This window comes from Natator depressus, chromosome 5 (genome assembly GCF_965152275.1).
Source record: "Natator depressus isolate rNatDep1 chromosome 5, rNatDep2.hap1, whole genome shotgun sequence".
Lineage (NCBI taxonomy): Eukaryota > Metazoa > Chordata > Testudines > Cheloniidae > Natator > Natator depressus.
The window spans coordinates 89097203-89111269 of NC_134238.1; the positions used below are offsets into that span (position 1 = coordinate 89097203).

General features: G+C 46.5%; 1 protein-coding gene across 4 annotated transcripts in view; it reads left to right on the forward strand.

Annotated features, from left to right (window-relative positions):
* AGTPBP1 (ATP/GTP binding carboxypeptidase 1) overlaps positions 1 to 14067 on the forward strand; it is a 171614-nt gene that overhangs the window by 29321 nt on the left and 128226 nt on the right. The window contains exon 1 of one of the 4 annotated variants that reach the window (XM_074953171.1): positions 3885 to 3947. The exons of the other annotated variants lie outside the window; for them this stretch is intronic. The gene's annotated coding sequence lies outside the window, so the exon portion shown is untranslated. Of the gene's footprint in view, positions 1 to 3884; positions 3948 to 14067 lie in introns of those variants that run through there. 4 annotated transcript variants of the gene reach the window in all.

Below are 14067 nucleotides of genomic sequence, written 5' to 3' on the forward strand. Positions count from 1 at the left end.
CTTATATGTGCTTATAATGATTTGGAATTTTAAATGATTTATTTATTTTTTTAAAAAGTCAGTTCAGGTAATGTGGGGAAAGAGGAGATGACATTGAATGAGAGAACAGGGTAAACTAAGAAGAAAGGAAGTGAGAGTGATCATTAAAAGTGTTATTTCTTGGTAATGACACATTATTTGTAAGAAAATAGAATGTATAAAATAACGGTCAGATATTAAATGACAATTTGCCTGGGACTGAAGTCCTTGGGCTTCAACTTTGTGCCCCCCACTCCCCTCCAGGGCTCTAGCTGGCTCAGGCTTCTATCCCCACTTTTGGGGTCATATAGTAATTTTTATTGTCGGAAGGGGGTCGCGATGCAGTGAAGTTTGAGAACCCCTGTTCTAAAGTATGCTAGGCTGGAGGTGGCATAGAACCAACTCTAGAATCAGGAAATTGTATCACTGTATATTTTTCATTTTTTCCTCTCTCTCTTTCTCACGTGAAAGTCTCACTTCTTCCATGCACTTCCATACTACTTCCACTGCTGTCTAAGGGGACTCTAATTTTTAAAACAAAAAATAACAAGAGAGGCATACAGAGTTATTGTTTAACTCATTTCTCTTTATAAATACTTTACCTTTACAAAGTATACTGTGATGAACAAACTAATTTTGGACACGTTTACCTACTGTTTCACGATACTCTCAAATAATTCTCCAGTAGTTTTGAATCTTTTTTTAAAGATACTTCAAATTTCAAGATGCCACAAACTTGTAAGTAAAAAACATGAACAACAAAAAGTCTAACAACCTATTTACAGTGTGATATGGTTACAAATGCCCCCTCTCTATCTAGCCAGGTAGAATAGGAAGCATTTTAGGAATAGGAATCCATCTGATTCATTATTTTTGTGTACTCATTATATTCTAACTAGTAGTGGGATGAATGAGTGAAGCTCACATGGGAGGTAATAGATGCACGGTTAGGTGGCTTGCACTATATGGTTACATTTTCTAGGGCTAAATTCCACACACACATATGTATGCAATTCCTTTAGGCTTGAACTGGAGTTCTGCATGTGGGTCTGGGGGCTTAGTTTCAGACTCAGCTTTTATTTACATCCAAATAACCCTAGTGAAAGGAATGTGGCTGCAAGGATGTAAAAGAGGACACAATCTGACCCATAATTTGGTCCTTAGAATTTTATCGTTTATCCAAGCCTTTCAGCTATTCTTATCCACATTATTCTTATTATTCAATCATCCATTTGTTTTCCTGTAATTCCCTACGCTAAATGACACTTCATAATTTTATAAGTGTTGAAGATCAAAACAAATGTTTGTAAAAATGAACCAGATCAAAATGTCCTATACCATTTTTGCTTCAATAGCTGACAGTTCTTTTATTTTTCTATGCAATCAAAAAATGACTCTACTTCTGTATTATTTATCATTCACACATAGCTGTCTGAAGTCTTATCTTCTGAAAGACTGGCTATCACTTAACTAAAATGAACTGTTTTTGTCAACTTATTTTTAGCTTTCAGAATGTTTCAGTATATTTTTATCTATACTTAAGCTGCATGTTTTACTCATTCTTTGCTGTCCTCCTGTCATCACCTGCTATTTCTATCTTTGATTATCTGAGCCAAATTTCTACCTATTCCACAAAAAAAGGCTGGGAAATGATGGTGGGGCCAGCCTGCTGATGTCTCCGGGCAAGAGTTAGAAGCATACATGAGAAGGAAATGGGGCTGAGAAACAGCCCAGCGTTTTGTGAAAACACTTAAGGTCTGACACATTTTTGTTGAATCTCAGATGGGGTTTCCAGGCTTCCTGATACTGAGCCAGTATGAGTCAGTCAGGCAGCCTGGAAAACCAGCTGGCCTGGCAGCCCTGTGGTTCCTAGGCCTAGGATTCCCTGGCCCCAGGACAGTTCATGTGGCTGGGCTGCCCTGGAGCTGGTAGAAACCAGGATCTGCAGTAGCTGCTACAGAGACTCTCCATGTCAGTTTCACAGGTCAGTTTCATGATACTGTTCAGTGGTGGGCAGCAGTGAAACTGCCATGAGCTTATGTCAATTTCATGAACCAGCCATCTGGGATCATCCTTTATCTAACACCATATTTCTGGAATGAAGTTTTTCAAAGTTGCCAGTTTGTGGGAAATTTAGGGGAGTGGAAATTGGTTTTGACCTGAATTGGACTGAAATGAAATTTCAGAATGACAATTTTCTGTGAACCAGAATTTCCAAATTTCAACTAGCTCTACTTGGAATACATCATAAATTGCTTGAGAGTCCTGTGTTGAGCATGTCACAGCATCTGGCCCTAGAATTTTTATCAATTTCCTTTTGCACCCAGCTCCATCTTTAAAGAGCTTGCTGAAGAAGGAAATAGGGTTCTTTTTGAGGCAGGCAGGGTTTTTACAGCTGGGAAACTGAAGCACCAGGACATTAAGGTCAACATTTTCAGAAGTCACGACTAATGTTCAAAGCACTTTAGGAACATTAACTGATTATCCTCTTAATCAGGGGTAGCTAACCTGAGCCTGAGAAGGAGCTAGAATTTACCAGTGTACATTGTCAAAGAGCCACAGTAATACATCAGCAACCTCCATCAGTTCCCCCCCTCCAGCTCCCAGGGCTCCCACCCACTAGCAGCCCCACCGATCAGCATCTCCCCCTCCTTCCCCGCACCTCCCAATCAGCTGTTTCGTGGCATGCAGGAAGCTCTGGGAGGAAGGGGGGAGGAGTGAGAGCATGACAGGCTTGGGTGGGAAGGGGTGGAGTTGAGGGCAGGGCCTTTGGCAGAGCCAGGGATTGAGCAGTACCCTCTGGCACATTGGAAAGTTGGTGCCTATAGTTCCAGCTGCAGAGTCGGTGCCTATACAAGGAACCTCATATTAACTTCTGAAGAGCCGCATGTGGCTCTGGGGCCATAGGTTGGCCACCCCTGCTCTTAACACTCCTGTAAGTTATATATTATTATCCCCCTTTTACAAATGGGAAAACGGAGAAAGAAAGGCAAAGTGATAAGTCCCCAGCCACACAATGAATCAGTAATACAGCCAGAATGAAAATTTAGGACCCCTGTTCCTCAAACCCTTGCTCAGTTCTTTACACCACCCTTCCTTAGCTCCACAGGTAGTCAGCAATTGGAGCTCCCCTTGACTTCCGTTGTAGTTGTGATTGCTGAGCACTTGCAAAAAGAAAAGGAGTACCTGTGACACCTTAGAGACTAACAAATTTATTTGAGCATAAGCTTTCATGAGCTACAGCACTTGTGAAAATCATGCCCGATATGTTTTAAGCTATGCACCCATCAAATGAGTAACACAGAATGAGCAGCGACATGCAGAATTTTTGGTGTGACTCGCCCAGTGCCATGTGGGCACTCTATGGAACACATAGACTCTAGGTAATCTGGGGTGACACACAAATTGTAAACCCTAGGCTCATCCTTTCTCTTTTTCCAGTTCTTTGCTTCATTCTCCACACGCCTTCCAATTTCTGCAATCCTGGGACCTTCCTCACTAGCAACCCTGATTGAGCCAGAGCACTAACCATCCTGGGTACAGGCTGAGGCAAGGGTCAGTCCTTAAGGGAAAAAACTGTGCGCGATCACATGAAAGGCTGCACCACAATGCATGCACGCAAGAGGGCTGGCCAGAGTCCCCTTAAATCTGGTTCTCTCATTGCTCGCTAGGGGGTTTCTTACACCTTCTTGGGAAGCTCTGGTATTGGTCGCTGGCGGAGGCAGGGCACTAACCCGGGCTGACACCCAGCATCCCCTCCCCCAAGGCCCACCCGTGGGGACTGGCCCCAGGGCACGCGGCTCTGCAGTTGGAGGCCGCCACCCTGCTGCGTGCACGCGCCTCTATCGGGACTGCGCGCGCGCGGAGGGAGAGGCGGGTGCGCGGTGACGTCTGCGGGACGCCGACAGGTTCCTGCCGCCGCCGCCGGGGTTTGTATGAAAACATCGGGGGCGCCGCGCTGGAGCCGCGCCCGGCCTGTCCCGGCCCGCGGGTGACTCCGGCCTCCCGCCGGCCCCTCTCGCCCGGCTGCGACGGGAGGTGCCCGGCGCCGGGTGGCGGAGGCCGAGCCTCGCGGACCGCGGCCGCTGCCCCGCCCCGCCCCGGGGTGAAGGTGAAGCCCGGGCGGGCGGAGCGCGGACAGACACAGAGAGACAGCAGCCCCCGCTCTCTGCCCGCGGGCTGGGGGTCTGGAGCGCGGGTGGCTCTCCCGGCTGCACGGCGCGGCCGGCGGGCGTGTCCGAGCCCGGGTTGCCAGGGTGGGAACCCCTCGGTCCTTTCCACCGGGCTGACAGGTTCGCGGGGCCGCCGGTGGGACTTGGCGCGCCGTCGGCCGGTCGGCCTGGCTCCCGGTGCGGGGCGGGTCGCTGCTAGTGGTCCTAGGAAATGCTTTTAGGGCTGCCGGGGTCCTGTGGGGGAGCCCCGCCTGGCTGTTGCTGTCCTGCACCCTCGCTATGCGAGGCGGCCAATGTCACGGAGGTGTTAGTTGCGCTCTTCGGCTCCGCGAGCGAGCAGCAGTGTGGCTTTTGCAGTGGAGTGTCCTTAGCAGCTGTTTGGTCTGGGCTGTTGTCCGGTCATCTTCCTGATACGAGAGCGGGTTCTTTTGAGTGCTTGCTTGTTTTTTGTTGGGGTATTTTTATCTAGTGAGTGCAACTATGGCCGGGCGTACTAGGTTACACAACTTGTTTCCATGAGTGCATTCTCGCTCTCCTTCTGATTTATAGCACGTGGCTTTTTTACATATGTATTTTGGTGCCAAACGTTTTCTGGTGATGTTAGATGGCCCTTGAACAAAAGTTGTCCCACTCATAAAGCAGAAAATTATACCTAATACTGTATTGCCTTATCCACATTTGTATTGCTGGCCTTCCAAAACTTCCTCTCATGACTCCACTGTGCTAACTGTGTAGGCAAACTAGTGTAGGTATTTGTATAAATGATCACTGTTGAAATAACACTTAGTAAGTGCACTTAGTGGTGTAACCTGCCAGGAATTTGTTTAACACAACATTCTTAAAAATCCATAGATTTGTGTCTCAGTAGTAATATTTTGCACTTAAATAACACTTATCTCTCTTCTCCCTGCCCCCCAAATTGAAGTGCTGTGAAATTGATTTGTAGGAACTCAGAATAGATTACTGGTGACACTTTCAAAAGTGCTTAAGTGGGGCTTTTAAGTTACTTAAGTATCTGGTGTAATACTTTCAAAAGTGCATAAGAGATGTATTTTTTTGAGACTTCTGTGTGTAACAAACATCAAGGTTCTCTGTTTAGAGAATCAAAGTTGAGCTTTTACTCTCTTCATTCTCTTCTAAGTGTAAGATTTCAGTTGTAAATTTTGGGGCAGGGATCATATATTACTATATGTTTGTACAGTGCCTAATTGGGTGTGGGTCTTCAGAGACCATTGTAATACAAACGTTGATATTGAGGGAAATAGAAATATGTTCACTGTGATGGGAAGCTAGTGATATAATTTTAGAGGAACTTTCATACTTGAATGACCTTAAGAAAATATTTTTGCAAAATGTAATGTACTTTGCAAGTAGCTGTTAGTGTTCATTTTGTTGCATATCTATTTTTGAATATTTATTTTTTTTGGTGGGAAATCCTGTAATACAGTCATAGTCTTATACTTATGACCAAGTAGCTGTTGCTGGAAATCTTTGATATCACACTAAGCATTATGACTTTATTTTAAGAGGCATGGATGAGAGCATTGTGGCTATGATGGTATAAGTTCTTATTTAAACATTTCTTGTAACTGGAAGAACTTGTCAAGAGAGCTTGTCTTTGGCATATTTAAATTGCTTAGTAATAGCCCCTCCCTTCGTCTTTGTAAAGATGTGACTTTCAATTGGATCTTCTGCTACAATTAAAAAAAAAAAAAAAGCTGTATTTTCACTTTCATTATTAAAGTTGGGGAACTTTCCACAGTAGTCTGAAACATAGGAAAATCTACTTTCAATGGGGGAGATTACATTTTTCCCCCCAATAACACATTTAGTGTTGCAAATTTCATGCTTTTATCACAAAACCCGCAATTCCATTTTATTTTTTATTTTATTTATTTTTGCACAAATCTGGCTAAGATGACACTGCATTTGTTCACACTGGAAGCTTTCTTTGTAACCCAAAGACCTGGAAAGTTCAGATTTTGACTTCTTCTAAAAATGATCTTCCCCAGGATTAGCTACCAGTGAACTGCAGTAACAGGTGCTTTCCTTTACAGCACTTAAATACATTGGAGAAGTTTTTTATAAATAGAGTAAAAAGCTGCCCTTACTCTGCTGTCTTCAGAATCCATCAGCATGGCTCAAAACTTAGACTGAAGTGTGGGGAGGAATACTCAGTGCTGTGCAAAGTGGGAGAGAGGCTTATTTATTTATAAAAAGCCGAGCTCAGTGTATTACATGTGTTGCCAACTCTTTCAGTGGTGGTTGTGAGGTCGGTAGTATTTGATTTTCCTTAAAGCACTGGCTTATGGAATTGTGGCTCTATGAGAATCTCAACATCTATTTAAAACAAAAACAAAAAAAAGATTCTAGACTCCTTGTTGCAGAGAGAAGCCTGAAAATGTGACCCTAAAGGCTCAAAAACCAAAAGGTGCAAGTAAAAACCACCTCATTTTATTTTAACCTTTGGATTTATTATTTTTTGAATGTTTGGGGTAGGCAGTAATGTTTCATAAACATTTCCAAAATAATCAAAAGCTAGATTGGTACAAACGGCATATGCTGAAACTAAAATCTGTCCGTTAAGATCTTCACTGTTCCTGTTAAGGTGACACTGGCACAATGATGAGCTGAGGAATTCAAAAAATTGAATAGTTGGAATCCTGTTTCCATTGGGTAATATTAATGGGAATAGCATCCCACTTCTTTCTCAGTGTGGCTTTTCTGGGAGTTACTTTGTAGCCTGCTGAAGCTGAGCTAATGGACCAAAGAGTAAAATTTGCAGACAGAGGAGCTTGATGCAAACTTTACCATCATAAGGAACACCTGTAACCAGAAAGTCAAGATAAAAGTTGCCTTAAGCAGCCCGACAGTGGTTAATTTGTTATGTCTTGGAATAGCTGATGAGACTATGTGCTGTGCCTGTAATTTTCTAGCAGATGGTTTAAAAATAAGAAATACACCAAGGAACTGCGCTTCCTATCTTCTCCTTTTTGTATGTATTTGTTGCCTGGAAGGAAATGGAATCAGACCTCCATATAAGAGCCGCAAACTTGACCATCTAAGGGTGTGTCTACACTATGGATGCTGCAGCTATGCTGCTGTAATGTAGATATTTACTGCATCAAAGTAAGGGGATTTTCAGTTGATATAGGTAATCCAACCCTACAGCTGACAGTAGCTGGGTTGACAGAAGAATTTTTCTATCAACCTAACTCCTGGTGTAGACACATTTAAGTCAGCTTGACTACAGTGTTTGGAGGTCTGAATTTTTCACATTCCTGAGCAACATGGCCAGGTCCATCTAAATTGTAGGTTTAGAGCAGGCCTAAACAAACATTTCCTTTCCAAGAGGGGCCAATTAATATAATCTCGAATAACATCTGAAAAGTTAGTTAAGAAATTTTTCACTGTAAAAGATTATAATACAACAAAAGAGAATGGGAAATTGTTAAAATTAGTCTTCTAACCTTTTAAATTTCAAATGCTTTCTGTTTTCTGTGTGCCTAATTAAATCTTAAAATGGTTGTTACAGTGGGATCAAGCTAGTGATAATCTGACACAATCTCAAAGAATGCTCAACTCTTCTACAGAATGGTGAGCAAGATTTATTAGCACCTTGCCCCTTGTTCAGCCTAAGGGCATGGCTACACTTGCAAATGTAGAGTGCTTTGCGTTAACCCAGCCTTCGTAGAGCGCAGTAGGGAAAGCGCTGCAGTCTGTCCATACTGACAGCTGCAAGCACGCTGGCATAGCCACATTTGCAGCACTTGCAGTGGCATTGGGAGCGGTGCCTTATGGGCAGCTATCCCACAGAGCACCTCTTCCCATTCTGGCGCTGTGGCTTGTGGGAAGGGGGCAGAGGGTGTGGGGCATTCTGGGTCCTGTCCCAATGCCCCGTGATGCATCGGTTCGCATCCCAGCAATCCCTGTGCCTCTGTCCACTTCTGGCACCATCTTTCAGTGTTTTTTGTACTGTGTGCTCTGTCTTGCCTTTCGGTCTGCGGGAATGGAGCCCGAACTGTTGAGGAATATGCTGACGAGTCTCACCAGCATGTCACGTTTGGCGGTCGAGTTACTCATTAAGATCCAAACTGACAGTGAGGACTCCGACGATGATTGCTTGTGGCATTCATGGACCTTCTCACCACTGTGGAATGCTGCTTTTGGACTCGGGGAAACAAGCACTGAGTGGGGGAGATTGCATCGTCCTGCAAGTCTAGGATGCAGTGGCTGCAGAACTTTTGGATGAGAAAAGCTACTTTCATGGGACTGTGTGAGGAGCTCGCCCCCCATCCTGCGGCGCAAGGACACGAGATTGAGAGCTGCCCTGCCGGTGGAGAAGCGGGTGTCTGTTGCAATCTGGAAGCTGGTAACTCCAGACAGCTACCGATCGGTCGCTAACCAGTTTGGAGTGGGAAAGTCGACTGTTGGAATCGTGTTGATGCAAGTTTGCAGGGCCATTAATCGCATCCTGCTGAGAAGAACCGTGACTCTGGGTAACATGCATGACGTTGTGGCTGGCTTTGCACAAATAGGTTTCCCTAACTGCGGAGGGGTGTTAGATGGGACGCATATTCTAATTCTGGCACCAGCCCACCAAGCCTCCGGAAGGGGTATTTCTCTATGGTTCTCCAGGCGCTTGTGGATTACAGTGGGTGTTTCATTGACATTAACACAGGCTGGCCCGGAAAGGTGCATGAGGCGCGCATCTTTTGGAACACTGGCCTGTTCAGTAAGCTGCAAGCTGGGACTTTTTTCCCAGACCAGAAGATCACCGTAGGGGAAGTCAAAATGCCCATTGTGATCCTTGGAGACCCCTCTTACCCTTTAATGCCGTTGCTCATGAAACCCTACACAGGGAGCCTTGACAGCAGCAAGGAGCGGTTCAACAACAGGCTGAGCCAATGCAGAATGACCGTGGAGTGTGCCTTTGCACATTTAAAGGGCCGCTGGCGCTCTCTATATAGGAAGCTGGACCTGGCCGATGACAGCATCCCTGCGGTTATATCCGCGTGCTGTACCCACCATAACATTTGTGAAGGGAAGGGTAAACGATTCACTCAGGCATGGAACTTGGAGGTTCAACACCTGGAGGCTGAATTTGAACAGCCAGAGAGCAGGGCTATTAGAGGAGCCCAGCGCAGGGCTGCAAGAATTAGGGATGCCTTGAGGGAGCAATTTGAGGCTGAAAGCCACCAGTAATGTTTGGTGCTCTGCACTGGAGTGAAGTGCAGTGGTTCCAATGTTAGTAGAAATCTGTGTTTGCTATGCTGACTTACAGTGCCTGTTGCTTTCCTGGCCTAAGGTATCTTTTACTTTATGCAATAAAGAATTGTTTTCAAAGCCAAAAAATCCATTTATTGAAAAGAAGCACAGCTGCTTGGAAAACAAAGTGTAAGGGAGTGGGGTGGGGAATGGTACGATCACAGATTTGCATATGTCCTGTTATCATACTCAGCCTTCCTGCCTGGAGTGCTGTGCAATGAGTGCTGCACTTCAGAATGGTTATGATGCATGGTGATGGGGGCTGAGTGCAGTGGGTAAGAGTTGTAGTTTTCAGGGCTGAGTGGTGAAGCTATAGGTGTTGGAGGCAGCTGGTGTCAATAAGAACCCGGATGTTGGGGAAAGTGAGTTGGAGGTGACATGGGGGCACAAAGGAAAGTTTTGGGATGAGCCGCAGGTGGGGGCGGGCACAGTAGTGCTCCGCCTGCATGGCTACGAGCACCTGGATCGAGTCCGCTTGGCGCTCCATGATGCTTATCAGCCAATCCGTGCTTTGCTGCCGGAGCTCCGCGTTTTTGTGCCGGCAATCCACATTCTGCTGGTGGATCCTCCTTTCACTCTCCCTCCACTCCTGCGCTTTTAGATTCTCGTTAAGGGACTGCTGCATTACTTCATGCAGCATGTCTTTGCTTCTATGTGGTCTCTTCCTAATTCTTTGCAGTCTTTCGGCCTGTGATGACACGGACGGCTGAGATCTCAAGGTTGCATCTGTAAAGGCAAAATGCAACACTTAACAGAGGCAGCATTGTTCACACCAGATAGAGCAATGATTTCCTGTACTTAAGGGCAAGCACAGTCTAAACAGTAGCATAATTTGCCTGTCCCAAAGTGAGTGCACATAATCCACGGGAGCCCCAAAATGGTGAGTGGTTTCAGAGTAACAGCCATGTTAGTCTGTATTCGCAAAAAGAAAAGGAGTACTTGTGGCGCCTTAAAGACGAACCAATTTATTTGAGCATAAGCTTTTGTGAGCTACAGCTCACTTCCACAGATGCATACTGTGGAAAGTACAGAAGATCTTTTTATACACACAAACCATGAAAAAATGGGTGTTTACTGCTACAAAAGGTTTTCTCTCCGCCCACCCCACTCTCCTGCTGGTAATAGCTTATCTAAAGTGATCACTCTCCTTACAATGTGTATGATCAAGATCTTCTGTACTTTCCACAGTATGCATCCGATGAAGTGAGCTGTAGCTCACGAAAGCTTATGCTCAAATAAATTGGTTAGTCTCTAAGGTGCCACAAAATGGTGAGTAAGCACATGGTCAAGGGGGACTGATTGTTTCACGGCCGTACTGCCTTCTGGGTTTCTGTGCCTTGGGGAGAGCCAAGAGCGGCAGGGGGCCCCTATACTGAACAGTTTCCCCACATTTTCCATAGGAGTTCGCCCTGGAAGATATCTCGCTGCTGAGGGTGACCTGGGAAGCAAGGGAGGGTCTTCTACTGCAATGTGGCTTTCGCCCTGGCCCATATGCAGCTTGCCTGTGTGCAGCAATGGTCCCCCCGCTCCTCACGGCACAGTGGCGCGGACATGTTAGCCTGACTGGGACAAGGACCACAGTGGCTCTCCCAAGAAACCCACGCAAGTGCATTGCCCAAGTTCTGGACGAGATCTTTGAAGAGATCACTGAGACAGATTACCACGATGTGAGAGAGCACAGCAACGCCCTATTCCACATCTAGGCATGCATGCAGCCCTAACCCTCCTCGCCCCAAGAGCCCGCACCGAATAACTTCCTTCGCAAAAATAAAAGCCGCTTACTGGGAACCTCCTCTGGTGTTTGTCCTTCACCAAGCACCGGCTTCCGCAACTGGCTACCTTCCCCCTGGCTTAAGAACAGCTCCTGGCTGCATGCATCTAGGGATTCTGGGGTGTCTTCCTCCTCAGCACCCTTGCTCCAGCTTTCTTCCTCCTCCTCCTCCTCCTCCTCCTGCCTTGTTGAACTGGGCTCTGAAGTGTCCATGGTGGTCCTCAGAGTCTAGGTGGGGTTGCCCCCAAGTATCGCGTCCAGCTCTTTGTAGAAACGGCAGGTTATGGGGGCAGCACCGAAGCGGCTTTTTGCCTCGTGGGCTTTGTGGTATGCATTCTGCAGCTCCTTCACTTTAACCCTGGACTGCAGTGCATCCCGGTCATGGCCCCTTTCCATCATGTCCGTTGATATCTGCCCAAAGGCATTGTAATTCCTATGGCTGGAGCACAGCTGGGACTGGACAGCTTCCTCCCATCAAACACTGAGGTCCAGCACCTTGCCATTGCTCCATACTGGAGATTGCCTGGTGCATGGAGGCATGGTCACCTGGAAAGATTCGCTGAGAGCACTCCACGCCTGGCTGAGCAAACAGGAAGGGGATTTTCAAAATTCCAAGAGAATTTAAAGGGCGGGTCTGTTAGTTGGTCACCTGAGGGCAGGGCAGTAGAGTTCAAAGTGATGACCAGAGTGGCTAGAACAGGCATTGTGGGACGCTTCTGGAGGCCCATCAGAGCACATTAACAGACCAGGGCATCCACACTGACGCTGCGGCGCTCCAGCGGGGGCTCATTAAACACTATTCCACTCTTTGAGGTGGAGTACCAGGAGCGCTCTAGCCGCAGAGTCCCGGTGCTCTACGTGCCTTGCCAGTGTGGACACGTCGTGTGTTAGAGCACTCAGGGCTGCTTTAATGCGTTCTAACTCGCAAGCGTACCCATGCCCTAAGACGCCACCTTCCCCTTATCAATACAACACACGCTTTTAATTCCCTTATCTCTTCTCTTTCTGCATTTTACCCCGCCCTTTCTTTTTTCCCTTTTCCTTTTTTCCTTTTTGCATTTTGTCTCTCCCTTTCCCTTGTGGCTCTTCCACTGTTTCCCTAAACTCGGTGTGAAGAACATGCTATGGGAAGACCATAAGGGTCTTTCATTTCTTTAGCCAACTACACGTGGAACTTGCTCTAGAGGAAAACTGACTTACTGAAGGTTTTCCTTCTGCAGCAGTTGGCCTTTTTTTTTAATTGCTTTTCAGCTCTATATTCTTAACTTCATTTTGCTGCTAGGCTGTTCACCTCAAAGTATAAACCAGAGTGTTACAAAGAAGTGTGTACATCTTGCCAGCATCTCCTGGTTCATTTTTCTCTCTGGCTATAGAAGCCACTGCAGAGCAACGCAAGGTGCTCCACTCCCTCTGTGACTTGAGCTTGCTGCTTCTGCAATACACTTTCTATGGGGGGAGGCTAAGCCTCAATAGTGACTCCATCTCTCATGACAACACAAGATCACTGGTCTGGCCCAGATGTTCATGAAAATTTCAGTAAAAATTGTCTTCTGATTGTAGAAGTTTTTTTTTTCCATCCATTCTTCAGTGGAATCATCTGGATTTCAAGGGGTGGAATTCTCAAAAAGACTAGTGTTTAGCTGCCATTTTAGGTGCCTTTGTCCAAACATGAGATTCTCATAACACTTATCTGCTGTCTAGCCCTGTAAGCATATAGGAAGTTTAGGTGCCTAAATTTCTTCTAGTAAAGTCCCAAGCTGATTAAATTTCTGCCGGTGGGCATGCTTGCAGCCGCCTCAATCTTGACACCACTGAGCAGCTTTGCACCTAATTCACACCTACGCATTCCCAACCTATCTTGCCTGTGTGGCTTGATCCCATAGATGTGCTTGTAGGCTGCCTTAGAACATGTTGACTAGATTGCATCCTGCACAAAATACAGCCGGTGGTGCTGGTTCTCCCCTTTACGCAGTATCCCGCTCACCCAGGATATGGAAGATCTGGGTTCAAATCCCCCCTCTGCTTGATGTGGATCAGGGACTTGGATCTAGGCCTCCCACCTCCTAGGTGAGTGCCCTAACCATTGGGCAATAGTCAATCTGTCTGGCCTGATGAATATTGAAATATTTTATGTGAAATGGAACAGCTAAAATAGGAGAGACTGAAAGACCCACCCTAGAATACCCAAGAGCCCCATGGTTAGGACATTCACTTTGGAGCAGGGGAAACATGGATTCAGGTCCCTGCTCCATATTAGACAGAGGGGGGATTTGAAGTCTGGTTTCCTGGGTGAGTGCTCTAACCATTGGGCTGTTAGGTAAAAGAGGGTGGCAGCCGTCATCGCTGCCACCACTGGCTCTTGCTGACCTGGCCTAGGTGCCTAATTCCAGGAGAGCATTCATGGTTGTGAATTCCAAGTGCAAGGAGTCATGGAGTTTGGTATCTTAGGGCATGTCTACACTGCAGCCCTAAGTTGACTGACTTACAGCGACTTCAGTAATTACTGCAGTGGTTGATGTCCTCACTATCCTCCTGTCGGTGGTGTGTGTCCTCACCATGAGCACTTTCACTTACTGTAGAGGGTCAGTGTGCGGGCTAAAAGACAGGGCTTTCAGCTCCGCACAGCTCCCTGCCGGGAGCCCAGATGCCTCCCACCCCGGCTTTCACCTCACCGCTCCTGACTGGGATCAAGGGGCAACCGCCTGGCTGGGAGTGGGGAGCTGGGGACAACTTGGCTCTAGCTGCCCAGCTTCGTCAATTTCATGGCTCCATGAAATTGACAGTCAATAGCAGATGGAAGTAGCACAGGGCCTAGGTAGAGACTGTCGCCCCAGCTAC